The sequence below is a fragment of the Anser brachyrhynchus genome, assembly GCF_964034855.1.
Source record: "Anser brachyrhynchus genome assembly, chromosome: 1".
NCBI classification, from domain to species: Eukaryota; Metazoa; Chordata; class Aves; order Anseriformes; family Anatidae; genus Anser; species Anser brachyrhynchus.
In genome coordinates, this window is record NC_137694.1 from 74,217,500 (window position 1) to 74,238,070 (window position 20,571).

At 41.1% G+C, this 20,571-nt stretch overlaps 1 protein-coding gene and 1 long non-coding RNA gene across 10 annotated transcripts in view; one reads left to right on the top strand and one right to left on the bottom strand.

Annotated features, from left to right (window-relative positions):
* LOC308198611 overlaps positions 1-20,571 on the top strand; it is a 219,763-nt gene that overhangs the window by 55,300 nt on the left and 143,892 nt on the right. The window lies entirely within an intron of this gene.
* The window catches only part of LOC308198492 (polycystin family receptor for egg jelly-like), a 106,506-nt gene continuing 85,935 nt past the window's right edge, over positions 1-20,571 (bottom strand). For all 3 annotated transcript variants that reach the window (XM_080600970.1, XM_080600971.1, XM_080600969.1), the window contains one exon: positions 1-20,571. This exon is cut by the window's right edge. The gene's annotated coding sequence lies outside the window, so the exon portion shown is untranslated.

Here is a 20,571-nt window from a genome sequence, read left to right on the forward strand (position 1 = left end):
TTTTTCTGATAGGTTTTTTTTTTTTTTTTTCTCACCCTGTCTCTAAAGTGGCTACAGATTTTTGAGAGGTCACCAGAAAAAAAAAAGAAAAAGAAAAAAAAAAGTTGAAGGGAAGGAAAAAAAGAGAAATAAAAGGGTATGCTGGTCTGAAGAGCTGCTTTTAGGGTAATTAGCAGAGTAGCTACAGGAGTTTAGAGGGGGAATAAGCTTTGCATAGCACTAAATTGTACACTGAGCCATCAGAAGTGATTTCAGGGGTGTAAACACCTAGAACAGTGACCTCTGAAAACTGTGGGGATTCTCTCCAGCCTAACATGGGGAGTAGTGTAAACCTTGCCTGCCCTGCTGTCCCAGCCCTTGGCTCTGCAATCACACATTGCTGCTTATCACATCCAGCGACCCCAATTGCTTTCACCTCTTAATCTTCAGAGGCACCACCAAAATAGGTCCGACAGTTTCCTTCTCCCAAACCCATGTGCTACTTACTGCTGCTGTGACTTTATCTGGTACACAGCGTTGGGGCACAGTGGGGCCAGGGGCTCCTCACATCTAGCAGCAGGGCAGCAGGGACAGCCCGAGCCCTGGCCATCCCACACCTCCCTGGGAACAGGGACGGGAATGAGGATGGGGATGGGGACAGGAACAGTGACAGGGACAGGGTCAGGATGTCAGGGACCAGCGAGGCCCATGGTGAGAGTGCAGAAGCGACTTGAGAGCTGTCATCAGCTTGAGGCAGCAGCACCCTGGGGTCGCTGGAGCTGGGGATGGTGGCTCCAGCAGCTGAGCTGGGACTGCCAGGGCTGGCTGGATGGGCACCTGCCTGAAGCTGGGTCTGGGGGGAAGCTGTTAGCATTGTCTGGTGTGGGGCACATGCAAGAAGACATGGAAAATGTCCTGCAAGCTTGGTGGTATGTGCTTGTTCCCCGTCATTTTCTGCCATAAAACATATCTACTGCTCTTCCTACATCTCAGTGTACAGATACATTTATCTACCGTAATTTATGTAGATGAAAAAGAAAAAAAGCTTTTCTGATAGCTGTTTGTAGTATACCGATATAACTGCTTCTAGGTTGTGCATTGCATTAGTATGGCCACTTTACAGGGAAAAATCCCACTGTCCTTATCAAACTCCTTACACAGAGAGGCCTCACAGCATTTGCTATAGGCCAAGCAAAGCTAAAGGACGGCCCTGACCTGTCACACCAGTGCTGCCAAGCTGGCATCAGCTGACCTGCGCAAACAAATTCCAAGTCTCTTTGTGGATATACACAAACATATATTCAGAAAACAGCTGGAATCACAGAGCCCACGTCTGGACTATTCAAATATCCTCTCCCTAATGAAGATCTTTTCACGTTCTTCTTTTCCTTTTATTTTAAGATGTAAAAATGCCTCTCCTTTCTGTGGTGGATCAGCTGTCTTGGTGTGTAGTGGCACACATGGTGCTCTTGCAGCCTGGAGAGGGCTTGGATGCCCAGCAGCCACTACCTGAGCTAAATGACTGCAGCACAGGTAAAGATGCTCAGGTTTTACCTACCTGAAATTGCTTTTTCTGCCCTAAAAGGCTTATTATGGAATGCAGAATGCTGCGTCCCCCCGTAAAAGCCGCCCACAAAACAGAGTCAGGGGGTAGGAGAGCGGAAACTGCCATCCTTTAGGAATGTGAGAGAAAAGATTTTTAGTTATTTAAAGCTTTTGACACATTGTCAGACTGTAAACACCAAAGCAAATGGTAACAGAAGTTGCCATAGCAACAAAACCTTGGTCAGTGAAAGACTGTTTCCAAGAAGTGGTGATTATGTCCTTCAGGTAGCAGAGAATAGAATCTCATTGTATTCAGCCTTTGAATACTTTAGTTTGCACTTTGCTTTAAGGGAAAAGGCAAAATTAGGAAGGAAAACAATGAACGGAATTGCCTTTGTTCTCCTCTGGGGCGGATGGTTGAGTATAATAATAGGAGCAACAGTAATCCTGCTGCCACCCTTCCCCCTCATAAAAAGAAAGAAGGATAAACATTTCCTGATCTTTTTTGAGGTTATAAAAGATGAATTATCCTTTAGAGATGCTGGTAACATTCTTTCTTCCTTCTAACCCCCTAACCCCAAAAACCTTTTGAAAGCAGCAAACTATTGGAAAATATTTAATAGAGAGGAGGTTAAGCTTTCACCCGTGGCACAGGTGCAGAAAGATGGAGGAGCCCATATCTGCCAAGCCTGGCTCCCAGGAATGTGTCCCCCTGCCACTCCACGGCTGAAGATCCACGGTGGAATTTGAAGCACCTCGAGGCTTTGGGGAACCCACTGGAAATCTGTGGGTGTGCAAGTGATTCTGGATAACGACACCTCAGGCTGACTTTGCTACAGATCTTAAGATCTGTAAGAGGCTGAGCCCTCCTCAGAAACAGTTGGACTTCGGTGCTCTCAAAAAGTGAGAAAATGATCCAATAACACACAGAATCACAGAATCATCTAGGTTGGAAGAGACCTCCAAGATCACCTAGTCCAACCTCTGACCTAACACTAACAAGTCCTCCACTGAACCGTATCCCTAAGCTCTAAATCTAAATGTCTTTTAAAGACCTCCAGGGATGGTGACTCACAACTCTGTTGTTGTCTGATGGTACTCTGGAGAGTGAGGCAGTATATTTGGTGTGTTTAAAACCCACAGTGGCAAGAAGCTTGGCCACAAGTGATTTGTAGTCAGCCTTTTTAGGATCTGAGATGTTCTTATACAGAACCCCGTCCCAGAAGGAAAGGCCGATTGAATAGATTTTCTGAGAAGATGGGAAGACCTAGTAAAAGTTGTATTTAGCACCTATCAAGGGAAATTATTTAAATTTTCCAGTTGGAAGTATTTTCCATTAACTTTTTTTTTTTTTCTGAGAGGAAAACGAATTTGTATTTTAAAAATTTACTTTTAGCCAGCCTGAGAAAAGAGGATCTGGGGCCTAGCTACCAGGCACCAAGTAGAACACCAAAAGAGGATAGCTATAAGAATATATAGATATTATAGATACTTAGATGCCCCAAACTATCAGAGCTGACATTCTGTAACATTCTGTCTTAAAACAATAGGCTTGGGTGTTTGATGCAAGATTACAGGACTTTGTGAACATCTTCCGCTTTTTTCAGCTCTATTAATCACATACAGACACAAGTATGAATTTGAAACAAAGAAAGGTTTAATCTTTTAGAAGACTAGGCAGATGCTTAGAAAGAACATTGTTTTAATTGATTTTTCTTTTCCTAAACACATTTTGAAATGCTCTCCTATGTGCTATGACTTGTCCCATTGCTTTTCAGATCAGGCAGTCTTTGAAGAGTACTTTCATCTTCCAATAATTCAAGATCAGGATCTTACTAGTGGCACCAGAACAATGCATATTTCATCCTGGAAGTGCGGGGCTTGTTCTGATAATGGATTATAAAACTGGTATCTTCTACCTCCTTAGAACGATTCAATTTTTTTCTTCGGATTTATATCTGACTTTTGCATTGTCTGTGCCTGTTGGCCTTTCAGAGCTAACACAGCTAATAGTGACTGCAGCTCCTAACTTACACAGCCTCATCTATACATACTAATTTGGATTATATATCTACAAAAATGGTTGATGTTATGTAGTTGTTTTCATGTGTGAAAGCTCACTGAGCTCAAACAGGTCACCTAAAGCCTTGCATAGACCCGCAGGACTTCTGATGCTCTTGTGTTGTATGTGATATACAGAAGTTTTTATGGAGAGCAGGTGGAGTGTGTGTGTAACTAGCAGTTATGAAGTTCCTTTCTTTGTTGGCAACCACAATGTGATTTTAACAGAAATCAGAGAAGTTCTACGAAGTCAGTACTGTGATGCCATTTTCACAGGGATACTTTTCAAGCCTTTTATGGGAAGTTTATCAGAAAGCAGCGTTTGTACAGGAAGTCCAGAGAGAGCTGTGCAAGCCTTTGGATTTTATAAACAAGTCGAAAATCTGTATTCTCTCATGGGTTGTAAGAATATGAGCAGAAGGAAGTCAAACATGGTGCCCTGGTCAGGACTCTGAAAACAGGTTAAACGATAATAATAGTACTCAGCATTTTTATTGATCTGTCTGCGTATAAAGCTGGATGCTTATTTTTGACCTACTTTTACCCATTTCCGTGAACAAAGCATATATGTGACATCGGCAGAACAGAAGTGAAATGTACGGCTGCATAGTAAATCTGTAGCAAGATGACAGCTGAGTAAGATAGTTTGACATCTGTTTGCTTACCTGCTCAGCAGCTCTTTTGCCGTGTGTTTACCTGGCAGACCAGAGCTGCCTCAACATCAGACATCTTAAAGAATAGCCAACAAATATTTTGGGAAGTTATTTGGTTTGACATTGCTGAGATGTCAAGGAAACTTGGCACAGCTGTTGTGGAGGCTGAAAATACGCAGAAGTGAGAATGTGCTGGTTGGAAAACTCCAAGGAAAAGACAACAGCCTGGGAGATGACAAGATGGGTCTGTGCTTATTTGTCATCTGTCAGGGACATAATCTTGGCTTATGTATAGAATCTATTAATTAGAGCTGTAATGAACTGTTCAGCTCACTTCGTTCATGCACTTGTTTGTAGATTTAGGGACAAAAGCCAGTGCCTGAAGACCCAGGGGACTAATTAAGTACACAGTGTTTCAAGTAATTAACATCCTAGTCAGATGTTTTCAGTGACAGTAAGTATATTATGCTGTCATTGCCCTGCCCTAGATCATCCTCAGGCCAGGTTTTCTAAACACTCTTGTTCCGTAATCTATTATATCTGTTAACCTACACAACTGTCAGGGATTCGTTAATAAGTTTATAAAATAAATCTTTAGCAAAACTTGTTCTTTCCAAAGAAGTCATTATCCTGTTGAGGTGACCCAAGCCGCGATCCTTAAAATCAATTATTTTTTATTTTAAATTAATTGATTTAATCTAACTATTGGCAAAAGAGATTTTTGCAAAGGGATGTAATTCTGATTTAAATACTCCAAAAAGTGAGATTACCCAAATCTTTCCTGTGCCTATGGCTGTAACCCTAAAGTTGTTTCACTATGATCTGAATGGAGGAGATGCTGCCTCGATACTTCTGGTAGGCCACTTGAATCTTCTTGTGGAGTTTGCTACCTCTTGAGGGTTTCTAATAAAATGAGCTATCTATAACAGGCCATGCAGTGACGCTAGTAATTGGTTAAGTAGGAAGCTTGAAGAAGGAGAATTCAACAAAGATGAAACAGTGGAGCCCAAATCCCAAGTGGGTCAGAGATGTACACATTTTTTAGTAGATTTTCCTTCTTTCAGAAGTGAATAATAATTCACTTAGGACCTAGGACATTTCAGCCTTGGATCTTTAAGCTGATCATAAATCATATCAGTGCCCTTATCCATACTTTACAAGTAGGAAAGCAAAGTACGCAACACAGCAAATGGAAATGAACCAAGACCAGGGCACAGGCCTCCTGGAGGCCAGAATTTTGTACTGTTTATCATATTATGCTGTCCATGTAGATTAAAAGATCTGTTAGATTTCTTGTAGCATACTGACAGATTGTCCTTTTGCTCTTGCACCTTTGTAAACAGAAGCTCATAGTGTATTTAATGAGGTATTACATTAAACATATATATATTAAATATGTATATATATATACACACATTAAATATACTATCAGGCTTATAGTGTATTTAATATTGCAATTGATGAAATGCCACAGATGAAAAGTAATTAGCAAAAAGTGCGAGAAATCCTGTATGTCTGTCAGTAAAATAAAAGCTGGGAAGGTGCTGTTAGTTTTCCTCATCCTTTGACTGTCTTTGAGCTTTTAAGCAATGATAGTGAGATTACCTGAGCAAGGTAATGAGGAAGAATACCATCAGTACCTGCCACTGAGGCAATGTCTGCTTGCATTCTGTGCCTTACAACTGAACTATTAGTCTTGGTAAAAAGTGGTAGCCTAAAGCCCAGTGGAAGTAACAAGTATGCATCTGCTATTTAAACAAACAGCAGGTAGCTATCAAAGGAATGTCTAATCTGGAAAAGCAGATCACATTGACCCTTAAGAAAGTGTCCAAAAGGAACAAAAGGTAGAATAATTTACAGCCAGTAACAAGATGTTGTTTCTAGTGAGTTAGTTCCTTTAAGCATCATAAGACAATATAAACTATAATATATATATAAATATATATATATAAATATATATATATAAATATATATAAACTATTGCTTATGACTTGTTAGCTGAGGATTAGCTATTCAGACTGTTAAACTGGGATCTCATCATCTTTCCTTCCCCTTTTCAGTCAGTAGTAGACTTTGACATCTCAGCAAACCTTCTGTGAAAGATGTTGAGTAATTTTCATGATTTTTCAGCCTTAGAAAGGATAAATGTGACTATTTGTTTTTTTGCCTTGGGTTCCCAGGCTGAAGCTAGCCCTGCTTCCACCCTCTATATATTATTATATATTATTACAGTTATATTAGTTGGAGGATTGGGATCGTGTCACCTTTGTTTTGTCCAGGTGCTATGAAAATTTACAACCAGTCCTTACCGGTTGTAACTAGCAGGCTTGTTCCTGAAAGTCCAAAAGTTCAGTTTTAGGCATTCACCCACACCCACTCACATACACACAACTGTCAGCTGCCTGTCAGCATTCACAATTTAAGTTATGTTTCGCCTACCATATTTCACCTACCAAGGCCCTTAGGCAGCACGGTGCCACAGTGCACAGTGCTTGGCTCTGCTCTCTCCTGTCTGTGGCTTCTATTACTGTAAACCAGACTCGCAGAGACTTATGTTTTGGTACGACAGAAGTTGCTGTAAATAGTATTGATCACAGCCCTTAGAAATAACTCCTACGTCTGCTTCACTGAGATTGTCAGCAATCTTGGAGCAGAGACCACTGGGAACACAGCAGAGCCCACCAGAGGATGCAAGTTCTGCCTGGCAGACTTGTGGTGGTGGATTGTATTTGTGTTACAGGTTTCTTCAAATATTGCATGTGAAATATATTTTTGTTAAAGATTTCTTGAAATATTCAATCTTTTTAAAATTATTTTATTTTATTTTACTTTTATTTTAGGTATTATCAAGGCTATTTCTTTTCTACAAAAAACAGGTTCCCCAGGTATCTTTAGTAATATTTGATCTCCGCACACTTTGAACCTGAACACAGTTGTATTTTTCCTTCAGAATCAGTGAGTAACGAACTTTATTTTGTTAGAGTTGAGTACATTGACTTAAACAGTAACCTGTTCTAGCCTCTTTTCCCACCTTGTCACAGTTAGAAGAGTCCCGCAGTATGCTGTAAAATAAACACTACTCAGTTGCAATTTTAATTCCTCAAACATTATTTCACTACAAATACGATTGCTGTGAAGTAGCAGCACGATTAATGTTCCTCACTATCTTCCTTTATGTTTGCTACTTTATAGCAATAAATAACATTCAGAAGGAAATGTCTGCTCCACAAATGGAACAGTGGGAATTTGGAAGGGGTATCCCAAAAGTTTTCTTTTCCTTACTGTTTAAATGTGTTGTTGCAGACATGTTTATGTAAGGCACTGTGCATAAAACATATGCATGCCTGTGCATTTCTGAGATACACAGCTAATTTGTCTGATTGGAAATACTTCTGCAGTAAAGATAACTGAGTTACAATTTCTCTTGAGGTATGAGGCCTGCTGCTTCTCTGTAGTTCACAAGCCTAAGCTTGACAGATGACCTCGTTTGTATGCAACTTAGTTACTTTAAATACATTTTTTCTTTTACATAGAATTACAGTACTGGGGGACTAATGGCCAATAGAGAGCAAACTCCCAAGTATATTTTGAACTGTTTTGTCCAGCCACACAATTAAACTAATCCTTATTAGAATACATGATATCATTAGCATCTCTTCTAATTTTAATTTCTTATGGACAGAAGAAATTGCACTTGTGTCCTAGTATTTAATTTTAAAGAAAGACTTCTCAAAGCTTAGGCAGACATAAGTGGGCATGGGGACAGGGAGCAGTTGTAGGAAATGTGGCTAGGGAGTCCCTCCAACAGCTGGCAGAGCTGCATAGTTGAAATGCATGGTGTAAATAGAGTCTTTGTGAAAGTCAGAATAAATGTTGCATTGACTTTAGGCTTAGCACTTTTCCCTTCATTGTTCAAAGCACCAAGAAAATTAAGAGCTGATCCTGTATGTTTTTTATGAGTAGCCGCTAGCTAATAAATAATGGAACTCTTGGTGTCTGCTCAAGGACAGATAATATCATGGAAACAAAAGGCTGGAGGGGTCTTCCCATTCTCTCAAGTCCAGGCAACCATATTTTATAATCTCATCTCTACCTAAACCAAATGAGATTTTTTTTACTTCTTTTCTCTTTTCTATTTTGGTTCCCACTGATGCTAGTGGGTGGTTATTCCTGAATGTCTGTCCTCTGATGTGGGAGGTTGTATTTTCACAAACAGGTTAGTGTCTTCAGAATCAGAAATTCTGCTTTTATAAGAGCACCAAAGATCTTTTAGGATTTTTAAAATGCCCCAGAGATGTCTTTGCTGCTCCTCAATATTACTACCAGACTAGCTAGCAGTACCAGTCAGATCTTTCTTGGAGTCCTGAGACGAAAAATACTGAATATCACAAAAGGAGACAATCTCTGTTTAAGAAACAATTGAGTTCATCTCTTGGTTTCTCGCACATCTGAAAGAGAGAGACCTGCTTGTATGATGATTTATAGGCATGCTTTGAAATGAATTATTTTACTTTGAAACAATAACTTGTAAATGTTGTGTCAAATAAATGCTGAAATGAAGCTGAGAAACGATTCTTATTCAGGCTTCCTTCCTCCTTGATAAACTTCTCCCGTGGCCTGAATGTATTTCACTAGATTCCTCCTTTCTTTTGGCATGTTTTCATCACTTGGCATTTTTATGAAGCAAAATTTATTTTCCTCTTAAAAATAGCTTTCTCATCACTCTGATTTCCCCTGCTACTTTGCAATACTTTTACTGATAAATCTGTTCATTTTGCCCATGTTAGAGATGCAAAGATATTTACAGCAGCCACATTTTTAAATAGTCTTTCATTTAAATTGTTTATGAGCCCGAGGAAGGTTTCAGCCCTTTAACTTTATTTAACATATTTATTCTGTAGTGCCTAAATGTCAGGCAGACAAGCCCTATTATGTTAGGTTCTGTATGAGGGAAAGTAATTATCGTCCCTTGATCTGTCTATAAGGCAAAGTAAAACAGGGAAGCGAGGCAAGCCAGCAAGGTGGGTTTCAGAAGGGAAATGATAGTGAAAACAGAATAACAAATACATATGCTCATAATTTTTAAGAGGGAAATGCCAATAACGTAGGAGATCTTCCCCAGAGTAGAAGATTTGAAAAGCACTGCATATAAAATAGTTTCACTTCTTCCTCTCCAGGGACCTTTGCATTCACAGTGGCTTGGCTACAGTTCAGAACTATTTGTCACACCTAGAAATATTATCAATAAGCTCCGGGATAGCATCGTCACTACAAAGCTATGGTTGGAGGGTTGTTTTATTTTATTGTAATTACCTTACCTTACCTTACCTTATTTTTTTAATTTATTTATTTTTTACAAGGAATATACTGTTTTAAAGCTTTCAGTGCTATTCCAGCTTGAATTGAATAGCCCACTTCATTTTAAAGAGTAATTCTGTATAGAATAGTATCACAACTTAAATCATCACTCATTTCCTGTGGAATTCTCTTTAGTTTTGTGGCTACATCCCCAGAAGGCAAGAGACTGCTTACAGTCAATGTTAAAACCAAGACCTGGTCAAGTGTGATCAGAAAAAATAGATGCTATTCGGCAGGGGCTAATGCAAAGGGCAAGCTGAACTGGTGTTGCAGAAAGAGAAATGTGTCCAGCAAAATAGGTGAAATATTGACTTGTGTTCACTGCTTGGGAAGTTTCACATGGGGCAGTGACTAGTTTGGGACATGACACTTAAAGAAAGATGTGGTTTGACTGAGAACAGTCTAGCACACAGAAATGTGATCAGTCAGAGGTCTGGAAAGGTTGAGTTACAGAGAAACTGTCAGGGAATAGAGATGAGTAAGCCTGAAGAAGGATAAGACAGAGTCTAATATATGTAAGAGGCTATTATAAAGGAAAGAGAATAATAGTTTTCAGTGTTTGCACTAGGGTAGGCAGAAGTAGTTGGATTGAATTGAAAAACTGACTTAGACTCAATGAGCTGACTTAGACTCAATATTCAAATACATTGGTATTGCAAGAAGGTTAGGTATTCTTAGCTTCTGCATGGGTATGATACCTGAATAATTGGAACAGGTTACTCAGGGAGGTGATGGAGTCATCGTCCCTGGGGGTGTTCAAGGAAAGGTTGGATGTGGTGAGAAAGTCAAGCGCCTGGTACAGCCCACCAACTACTACCCGCTATTGGTCTTTCAGGCAGGTAATGACAAGGTAGCAACGAGAAGTCCGAGAGCGATCAAAAGGGACTTCAGGGCTTTGGGGCGACTACTTAAAGGATCAGGGGCACAGGTTGTGTTTGCCTCTGTCCTTCCGATAGGGGGGATCGATGCTGACAGGCAGACACATCACATTAACACGTGGCTTCGGGACTGGTGCGACTGGCAGAACTTTGGGTTTTTCGATCATGGGAAGGTCTACGTGACACCAGGCCTGCTGGCACCAGATGGGATGCGCCTCTCTCAGAGAGGGATAGAAGTCTTGGCCCAGTCCCACAGCTACGACATCATCGGCATAAGCGAAACCTGGTGGGATGAGTCCTGTGGCTGGTGTGTTGCAATAGATGGTTACAGGCTCTTCAAGAGGGACAGGCAGGGTAGGCGAGGTTGTGGGGTGGCGATGTATGTGAAGCATGGGCTGGACTGTGTGGAACTTCAAGTTGGCAATGGCAAAGTTTAGAGCCTCTGTGTAAGGATTAAGGGATGAACAAATAAAGAGGATGTCGTTGTGGGAGTCTATTACAGACCACCTGGCCAGTACGACAACGCCGATGAATTATTCTTTGCAGAACTAAGAGATGCCTCAAGATCAACTCCCGTTGTCCTTATGGGGGATTTCAACTTGCCAGACGTCAACTGAGATCACCACACAGCTGACACGAGGAAGTCCAAGAGGTTCATAAAGCACCTAGATGATAACTTCTTGGTGCGGGTGCTAAGAGAGCCAACTAGGAAAGGTGCCCTCCTAGATCTGTTGCTGGAGAACATAGAGGGTCTTGTGGGAGACGTGGCAATTGGCGGACATCTCAGTCATAGTGACCATGAAGTGGTTGAGTTTAGAATTTATGGTGACAGAAGGAACACTGCCACCAAAACTTCAGCCCTGAATGTGGGGAAAGCAGACTTCAGGCTGCTCAGGGAACTAGTCAGCAAGGTCCCCTGGGAAACTGCTTTTGAAGGCACTGGTGTCCATCAGTGCTGGTCAACCTTTAAGCACTGCCTCCTAAAAGCACAAGATCAGGAAATTCCAAAATATTGGAAGTCAGGCAGGCGGGACAGAAGGCTGGCCTGGCTGACCAGGGATCTTCTACTGGAGCATAGGCAAAAAAAGAAAGTGTACGGCTGCTGGAAGGAGGGTCAGGTGACGAGGAAGGAATACAGGGATGCTGTTTGTGTTTGTAGGGAGAAAATTCGTGTGGCCAAAGCCCAACTAGAGTTGAAGCTGGCCATGTCTGTGGGAGACAATAAAAAAGGTTATTTTTAGATACGTGAACAGAAAAAGGAGAACCAAAGAAAACATAGGTCTGCTACTTGATGGGGAAGGTCTCCTCACAGACAATGACATAGGCAAAGCAGAGACGTTTAACGCCTTATTCCCCTCTGTCTTCAACCCTGATGATGGGCTTCGGGACCCAGGGTGCCCTGAGCTGGAGGACCATGACGGTGGGAATGACAAACTCCCAACCGACCCTGAACGTGTGCAGGATTTGCTGCTCCACCTGGATCCCTACAAGTCCATGGGTCCGGATGGGATTCATTCCAGGGTGCTTAAAGAGCTGGCTGGCGTAATCGCGGGACCTCTCTCAATTATTTTTCAACGATCTTGGGAATCTGGAGAGGTCCCATTGGACTGGAAGCTGGCAAATGTTGTGCCAATTTTCAAGAAGGGTAAGAAAGAAGACCCTAGCAATTACAGGCCTGTCAGTCTCACGTCAGTGCCTGGTAAAATTATGGAGAGGATGATCCTTGAAGTTATTGAAGTGTACCTGGGGGACAATGCAGTCATTGGTCCCAGCCAACATGGGTTCACGAGGGGTAGGTCCTGCCTAATAAATTTGATTTCCTTTTATGATAAGATCACCCATCTAATCGATCAAGGGAAACCAGCTGATGTGATATTTTTGGACTTCAGCAAAGCTTTTGACACAGTTTCCCATAGGATCCTACTGGACAAAATGTCCAGCATACAACTTAACAAAAACATCATGCGATGGGTGAGCAATTGGCTGACGGGCAGGACTGAAAGTGTTGTGGTAAATGGGGCCACATCAGGCTGGCAGATGGTCACTAGTGGGGTCCCTCAAGGCTCCATTTTAGGGCCAGTCCTCTTCAATGTTTTTATAAATGATTTGGATGTAGGACTAGAAGGTGTTTTGAGCAAATTTGCCAACAACACCAAAGTTGGAGGAGTTGTGGACTCTGTTGAGGGTGGAAAGGCCTTGCAGAGAGATCTGGACACATTGGAGAGCTGGGTGATCACCAACCGCATGAAGTTTAACAAAAGCAAGTGCCAGGTCCTGCACCTGGGACAGGGCAACCCTGGCTATATGTACAGACTGGGCGATGAGACGCTGGAGAGCAGCCCCGCAGAGAGGGATCTGGGGGTTGTGGTTGACAGCAAGTTGAATATGAGCCAGCAGTGTGCCCTGGCAGCCAGGAGGGCCAACCGTATCCTGGGGTGCATCAAGCACAGCATCACTAGTCAGTCGAGGGAAGGGATTGTCCTGCTCTACTCTGCGCTGGTGCGGCCTCACCTCAAGTACTGTGTGCAGTTCTGGGCACCACAGTACAAAAAGGATGTAAAACTGTTGGAGAGTGTCCAGAGGAGGGCTATGAAGATGGTGAAGGGCCTAGAGGGGAAGACGTATGAGGAGCGGCTGAGGTCACTGGGCCTGTTCACCCTGGAAAAGAGGAGGCTGAGGGGGGACCTCATCACAGTCTACAGCTTCCTCATGAGAGGGAGTGGAGGGGCAGGTGCCGATCTAGTCTCCTTAGTCACCAGTGATAGGACCCGTGGGAATGGTGTCAAGCTGAGGCAGGGGAGGTTTAGGCTAGACATCAGGAAGAGGTTCTTCACCGAGAGGGTGGTCGCACACTGGAACAGGCTCCCCAGTGAAGTAGTCACTGCACCAAGCCTGTCTGAATTTAAGAAGCGTTTGGACTGTGCACTTAGTCACATGGTCTAAACTTTTGGGCAGACCTGTGCGGTGCCAGGAGTTGGACTTGATGATCCTTATGGGTCCCTCCCAACTCGGGATATTCTATGATTCTATGATTCTATGGTGCTTAGGGACATGGTTTAGTGAGTGACATTGGTAGTAGGGTGATGGTTGGACCAGATGGTCTTGAAGGTCTTTTCCAACCTTAATGATTCTATGATTCTCCTTGATTTCCTTATATTTTTCTTAAGTGTCAGTAAATACTTTCAAAGTATAGCACCTTATTTAGCCAGCTGGGGTATATAATAAAGAGAAAACTGCATTTTCTTATCCAGAGTCTAAACTCACATTTACTTCCCCACAGCACTTACTCCAGTCTGCATCAGGCCAAGGAAAGTGGAGCCCTCAGACTATAACCATGCGTAGGCCATTGCACATGTGTGTACTATAGGGCAGCTATAAAGGAAGTAGCATGTTGGGCTTTCAGGTTGTCTTAGGAAAGCGAGTAACCAACTGATTCAAGAATGAAATCATCAGGAAGACGCACTCTGTCGTGCTTTTCACGCACAATCTGAATCACAAGGACCAGAGTGTTCATTAAAGGAACACCAAATGCTCTGTGATCACTTCCCAGGCAGTGAGCAACAAGTTATGTCACACCGTCACAAAGTAGCTGGGCACTGAGGGGACCTCTGAGACCTTCTGGTCCACCTGCCCTGCTCAGGCAGGGTCAGCTGGAGCAGTGTGCCCAGGAAGGTGTTTGATTTGACATTTTATCTAAATTTAAGTACGTTTCAGAGCATATGTTTTCTTTAACTCAGAAAAGGAGCATGGGGTAGCTAATGGAGGACACAGCACATTCTCCGTTTTTATTGCAGTCACAGGAAGTAAAGGACACTTGCCATATTTAGGATGAGACTCCTCATCAGGAGGGATTGTATAATTTAGCCCATTAGTTTTGCATCAGTATATTTTCAATTGAACATATTGGGTAGAGAATTCCCTCCACTGCTATCCATATGTCCCCAGAGCAACTACTACAAGATAAATGGGAATATTTCAAAAATTATATTCTCAGTCATAGAGTTAACAATACTGAAATTTGAAAGAGCCAAAGTTTTGGCTTTATTAATGTGCTGGCTTTCACGCACACAAAAAAAAAGTGATTTTAACAGCTTTTCAAATATCTCTTTAGATTTGTTTCTTGAGCAGGAGTATTTTCTACACTTGTCTGGCAGTTAAAGTTAGATGACAGGTCCTCAAAACTTAAATCAATTTTGTCTAAACTATGTCAAGAAGTAATGAGCAATTCGGGGAGAAGTCTTATTCTGCTAACTGGAATATCATTTTTAGAGAGATAAAAATACATTAGACGTATGACAGAGGAGAAGAAGTATGGAATGACTGTGATGTATATTAATCTAATCTATGCAGAAACTGGAATGAAACTGTCCAACTGACATGAGTGGAAATGTTGCTGTTACATCACAAATATTTAACCTGTCACTTGAATAATAAGCAGACACTCAGCTTGTTACTTGGATCTATGTGTCTGTGGAAAGGGACCTGCTGTAAAGTTTTTTTCATAACCTGAAGGAGGGGTAAGACAACTTTTTTCAGATTTGTAATATTTTTATTTCCACCTCCAGAAGAACTCCCTCGCATATCTGCTGGCACATTCGACTAGCATGTTTGTGTACAAATTCATTCCAGTTGAACCAAGAGGGGCTCCCCTCTACTAAGTCATTACACAGGCTTGCTCGCTATCCAGCAGTGTCCCGTGGGCCAGTGCAGTGCCATCTGCCACCCTCACGTAACCCATGTTTTGCCTGTTTCAGAGCAGCAGGGGCAGTGAGCACTGAGAGAAGGACCTGGCTCCTACTATCTCCTGTGAATCACCAGAGCAAAGCACAGCTGTGAATCTGTCTCTGCGTGATGTCAGGCTGGGAAGAGTAAGCCTAGATTGCTGCTGGTGGGTAAATTGGCAAAGTCAGTCAGTCACAGATACAAGTGGGAGCCAAATCTGATGAATGCATTGGGGCTGACTATGCATTTAATGGCAATAGAGATATCACCAGGAGAAGACAACAAAGAGATTGCAAAGGTGGCTTGCAGTGCTTTAAAGAGTTAACTGATTAAGAAAAATGAGGAAAGGGGCCAGCTAGGCTTGCAGATTCATGCTAGATTTTACAAGGCAGGTGGTAGTCAGTAAAAGGATATTTCTCTTCTAGATAGCATGCATGAGCTGGAGCCAGAGTCACCACAAAAATGGAAACCTGGGATGCCATTTTTATCAAGTTCACTGTCAGAACAGAACTGCATTTGTACCTGATTAGATAATACAACTTTTCACACTGAACTGACATCAAAGACAAATTTCAGTCAGATACTTGTTCTTAGACACTGTGAAAGTGTTGAATGGATACTGAAAAGAGAAACCATCTTACTTTATTTTCCATAGTATCTTTCATATGTTATTTCTGTTACTATTTTACATGGACTCTGTTCACTTCAGTAAGGGTTTAGTGAAAACAGGACTCAATAGAGTCAGAAATAGATTTTTCAAAGGGTAGGGAATAAAGACACATGAAAAGGTAACAAAATTTCAGACAAAATGCTAGGCTGGAGTCCATAACAGAACAGCAGATATTGCTGAGGAAAGCTGTCAAGCCAACAAGGGTGAAGTAAAGGGAGGAATCAAGAGGGTGTCAGTTTCAGGTAAGTAGAGAAAGGGTGCAAGTCTGATGCTTGCTGTCTCATACAGGTGTCTAGGGAAATGCATTTATAGTAGCTCAAAAATCTTTGAATCTTTGAATCTTTGCACTTCTGTGCACGTGTGACATAGTTTCATTTTGGTTGACCTAAACAAGTTCATTCCCTCTCTGAAGGAGTGTGACGTTTTAGGCAAATTAGACTCCTTTCATTTTCTTGTTGTCTTAAACCTTATCCTGTACTAGAATCCTTCATATCATCCTGAGTAAAGAAGGATGGCAAAATGGTCATTATGAGCTATCCTGACTGTTACTTTTCCAACATATTCCCAATTTGTGTGAACACAATGTGCTATACAGAAGAAAAAAAAAAAAAACAAAACAACAAAAAAAACACTAATAGCACATATCGATATGTACTAAAAGCAGATCCAGATCTGTCAGTTCTCTCATCTTTGTTATCTACAAACTTCTGTGCAAATATGGCACTTTCTGCACTGCTTTGTTCAGAAATTAGCTTCACTGCTATTACCAAAATGAAAACCAAAAACATCTGGCACACTAATTTGCCAGATGCTATATCCTAAGGATCCAACATCATACTAATGACGGTACAATTTTGCAATAATAAAGATCTGTACGTCTTGTTAGAGGAGCAGTTTCAATTATTTTTAGCATATCAAAGCCAGCAAATTATTAAATACCAAGATGCTCTAATTTATGCCATGTTTATATGCATCATCTTTCTGAAGTCCTCAGCTCTCATCTCTAATTTCTGTATGTATTTAGTTTCTATATTGGCATTCTCTCTGAGTCACTATCTTTTTTTTTTTTTTCCATTGGCCTTCTTATCCTCTAATTTCATTTCCGCTGTTATCATCTTGACATGCCTTTTAGTAAAGCTAGTCAATTATCAGAAAAGTTTACTTGACATCATTTGGTCACCTCACTATAATTTAATCAAACAGATCTAGAAATATTATTTTACTCAGTTTTTTACCTGCCTCTTATTGAATCTCTCTGAGTAAGTCAGCATGCCTGAAGTTCCTCTTTATAACCTACACTCACAACAAGACCTGAAAATGCAGAACAGTCCTCTATCTGTTGGTGGCCTAGAAATAAACACCCGGATGTCAATAGCCATAGGATTGAGAGTGAGGAATTACTGAAGCTGGAGAGCTAGGCAGCATGCAAGTAAATGCTCATCTTGCTGACCTAATCCATGATCTGAATCTTCTAAAATCTTCTAGTAGCAGCCAGTGTCTATGGGGAGACTATCTTGACCTTGCCTTTGTCAACAGAAATATCACGAGACCTTACAACAAAGATGTTACAAACTCTGTTCCACACGTCTAGCATAGCCAGCCCTTACCCAAAATTTTAGAACAGTTATATCTGCAAAGCTATTGACTTCCTGTTGCTGTTTGCAACCAGGATTGTCTCACTGAAGAACCTGTTGCAATAGTAAGGAAAGGTGAAACGGGCAGGAAAGTTGTGAGCTGTTTGTTGAAGCAATGCACATGCTTTTTGTGAAACACATTCTAAGCAGTCTTCTAGCAAGGAAATAGATCTATTTCCTGATCAATAAGGGAAATGATGAACAAAACACAATGTATAATTAGATGTATGAAATAGACCCATTCACTGAAGAAGACGTCATGGTTGGCAAAGAACTGGCTTATGTACAGGTAGTAAAAATAGGTGTTAGAGGAACATAGAAAAGGAATGATTGTAACTCACAAAAAAAAAAAAAAAAGAAAATAGAAAAAAACAGGAATAACCCTATGGAAATTTATCAGCAGTTGGGGAAAAGCAGCATCATGACAGACCTGGCTGTATTCTTAACTGTGGCTGAGAAAGAAAACCTCAGAAACACTAGGTGTTACCTGACAAGAGTTACGTGGATTAATAGACTGAGTGGTTAGTTCTGATCAGAGTGGGGTCTGACGTGTTGTTTCATACAATACCTGGTTTTGGCAGTATTCTTCATTTGTGACAAATAGATCTGGGCTGGTGAAGAACCCTGTCTCCTGTTCATACTTAATCTGAAATCCTGCTTTGTCTCCCTTTAACTTATTCTTGTTACTCCCATGATAAAGGGAACAGGCAGGGGCCTGAAACAAAGGAGGAGGATGGGATGTGGTGGTGAGATGTGATGTAAGGTAAGAAGAGAGGATTTTGTTTTTGAAAAATAAAAAAAAAAAAAAGTGAAGCAGAAGGATTAGGGGAAGCAGCTGAAAAGAGACAGCCCAGAGAGCAGGGTTTGCAGGCCACAGCAGCAGGCTGTGAGGGTGTCAGAGCCTTCTTCCTGAGGCTTGAACGCCACCCAGCCCTACTGCTGCCTGCAGACCTCTACTGCAGAGGCAGTGGGAAGGGTCGGAGCCATCACCCTCCTGCAGCCAGGCTGCATGAAGGCAACAACTGCTGTTGTGACCACTCAGTCTGCTGGCTCCAGCAGCAGAGCTGGGCTGTGCATATGAGAGATTTCAGCCTTAGAAAATCACGTAGGCATCATTGTGGTCGCATTAGAGGAATCCTGTTAACCAGTCTTGTTATCTTTGAAAGACAGGAGTGAGCATAGACACTAGCACTCTTGTGAACAACAGAAGGGTACCAGCAAACTCACTACTATGTGCCTTCATTCAGGAGTTTCTGACTTGATGCTGCAAAAGCTCCAACAAAAATGTTCATTTCACTCTTAATGCAGATCTCCACTAAAAAGCTTTGCCATCTTAACTCTGCTGCTTTATGTGATAGTATAAGGAGAGTCCGCTCGGCATCTTGGTCTCTTAACAAATACCTTCCTCTTAATTCAGATGTGCTGGTGGACGTGGGAGCTCCCAGATGCTAGTTTTCATCTTGCTCTTTGAAGCTGCCATCCCGTGAATCTGTTGGCAAAGCGGACTGTGACTGCGCACTAAAATACTTAAGGCAGAGTCAGCTGGCTTGCTTCAGTTACAGAGTTCAGACTTCACAAATAAAAACTCACTGTAAAGGAAAATGTTCTCTGACAATAGGCCCTTGGTAACTCAGGTTTTATCTTGAGGATTCGATGATCCACCTCCTCTTTTCAAATATGCAACATATTTGGCTACTAACGTGCAGAAATATTTTTTTTTACCATTCGCAAATTTACTATACAAACCTAGACCTAGCCTTACAGAATATATGCAGATTTCTTACTTGTATGTCTTTTAAGAGTTACTAGGTTAACTGTACTTTATTCAGTATTATTCAGAATACCAGTGATATTTCACTGTACTAGCAGATTGGGAGAGAACTAATAATGCTTTTAAAAAATTAAATAATTAAAACTAGAGCTGTGAGACTACTTCAAAATGCCATTATGAAAATGCATTCTAATGAAATTAGTTCAGTCTGGTATTTGAAAGTTTGTTTGCTCTCATGAATATTCATGCAAGCTGCATTTTTCTTAGCAATAACATTCCTTAAAAATTTAAAATTAATCATGCCAATATATGTTTGCCCTGAAAGTCCTGTGAATTCTCAGATGACTGTGTTTGCATGAATTTTCACTTGTGACAAAACTTACTCAAGTTGTTTTCCTTTTTCTTATGTGTGGTTGGATGACAGACAACCAAATGAATACCCTGGGATTTAAGAAGTTAGCAGCGCTGTACAAACAGCACATTGCAAATAAAGAATGCCAAAAGCAAGGCTGGCCTGAGACAGTTAATGAGCAAACTATGGCAAGAATATGATCACATAAAATCCTTTCTAAATAATGTTAGCCAGAATATTTTGCAAAAATGAAATCAAAATTATTCCTATGGCCAAGTAGCAAACACAAAAAGAAGGGACTTTTATTAAATTAATTGTTCAGCCACCTATAACTAAAAACTGAAATAGTGTCCATTTCTCATTTCCTGAAATAGTTTATCCCTGCCTTAGGATGATGAACTCCTTTGCTGTAACCTGTGTGGTATGAGCAACAGATTGCCTTAACACATTACTAAGAGACATCAAGAAATGGCTTTTAATAAACTTTTAATAAACTTAATACATTCATGACAAGCTGTTTATAATTATCACAAAAATCTAATTGTTTCCTATGTGATAAAGCCTTAATTCTTGTAAGCAGTATGCCTGTATGTAGTATCAATATTCGGCTGCTCCTTTGCTTTGGTCTTAGAGTGAGAGTGTGCACAAAAGTTTTTGGTGCCCTAGGAACTAAAATCAATGTTGAAACAAACCACAGTCAACAAAGGATCTGGAACGGGGACTTTGAAAAGCCAGAACGGGACTTGGTGTCTTGTGATTTGCTTTTAGAGTCACACTTTTCCCCACTACAGCTTATCTAGAGTTCATATATAAATGCAGTGGGTATTCCTCTAACCCTTTATTATGTTATAGCCAAGATAAGTAGCTGGATGGTTATTAGGTGATAACCTGCATGGTTATTAGCTGATCACGCAGCTTGTGTTGTAAACAGCTTCCAGAAATGAATAT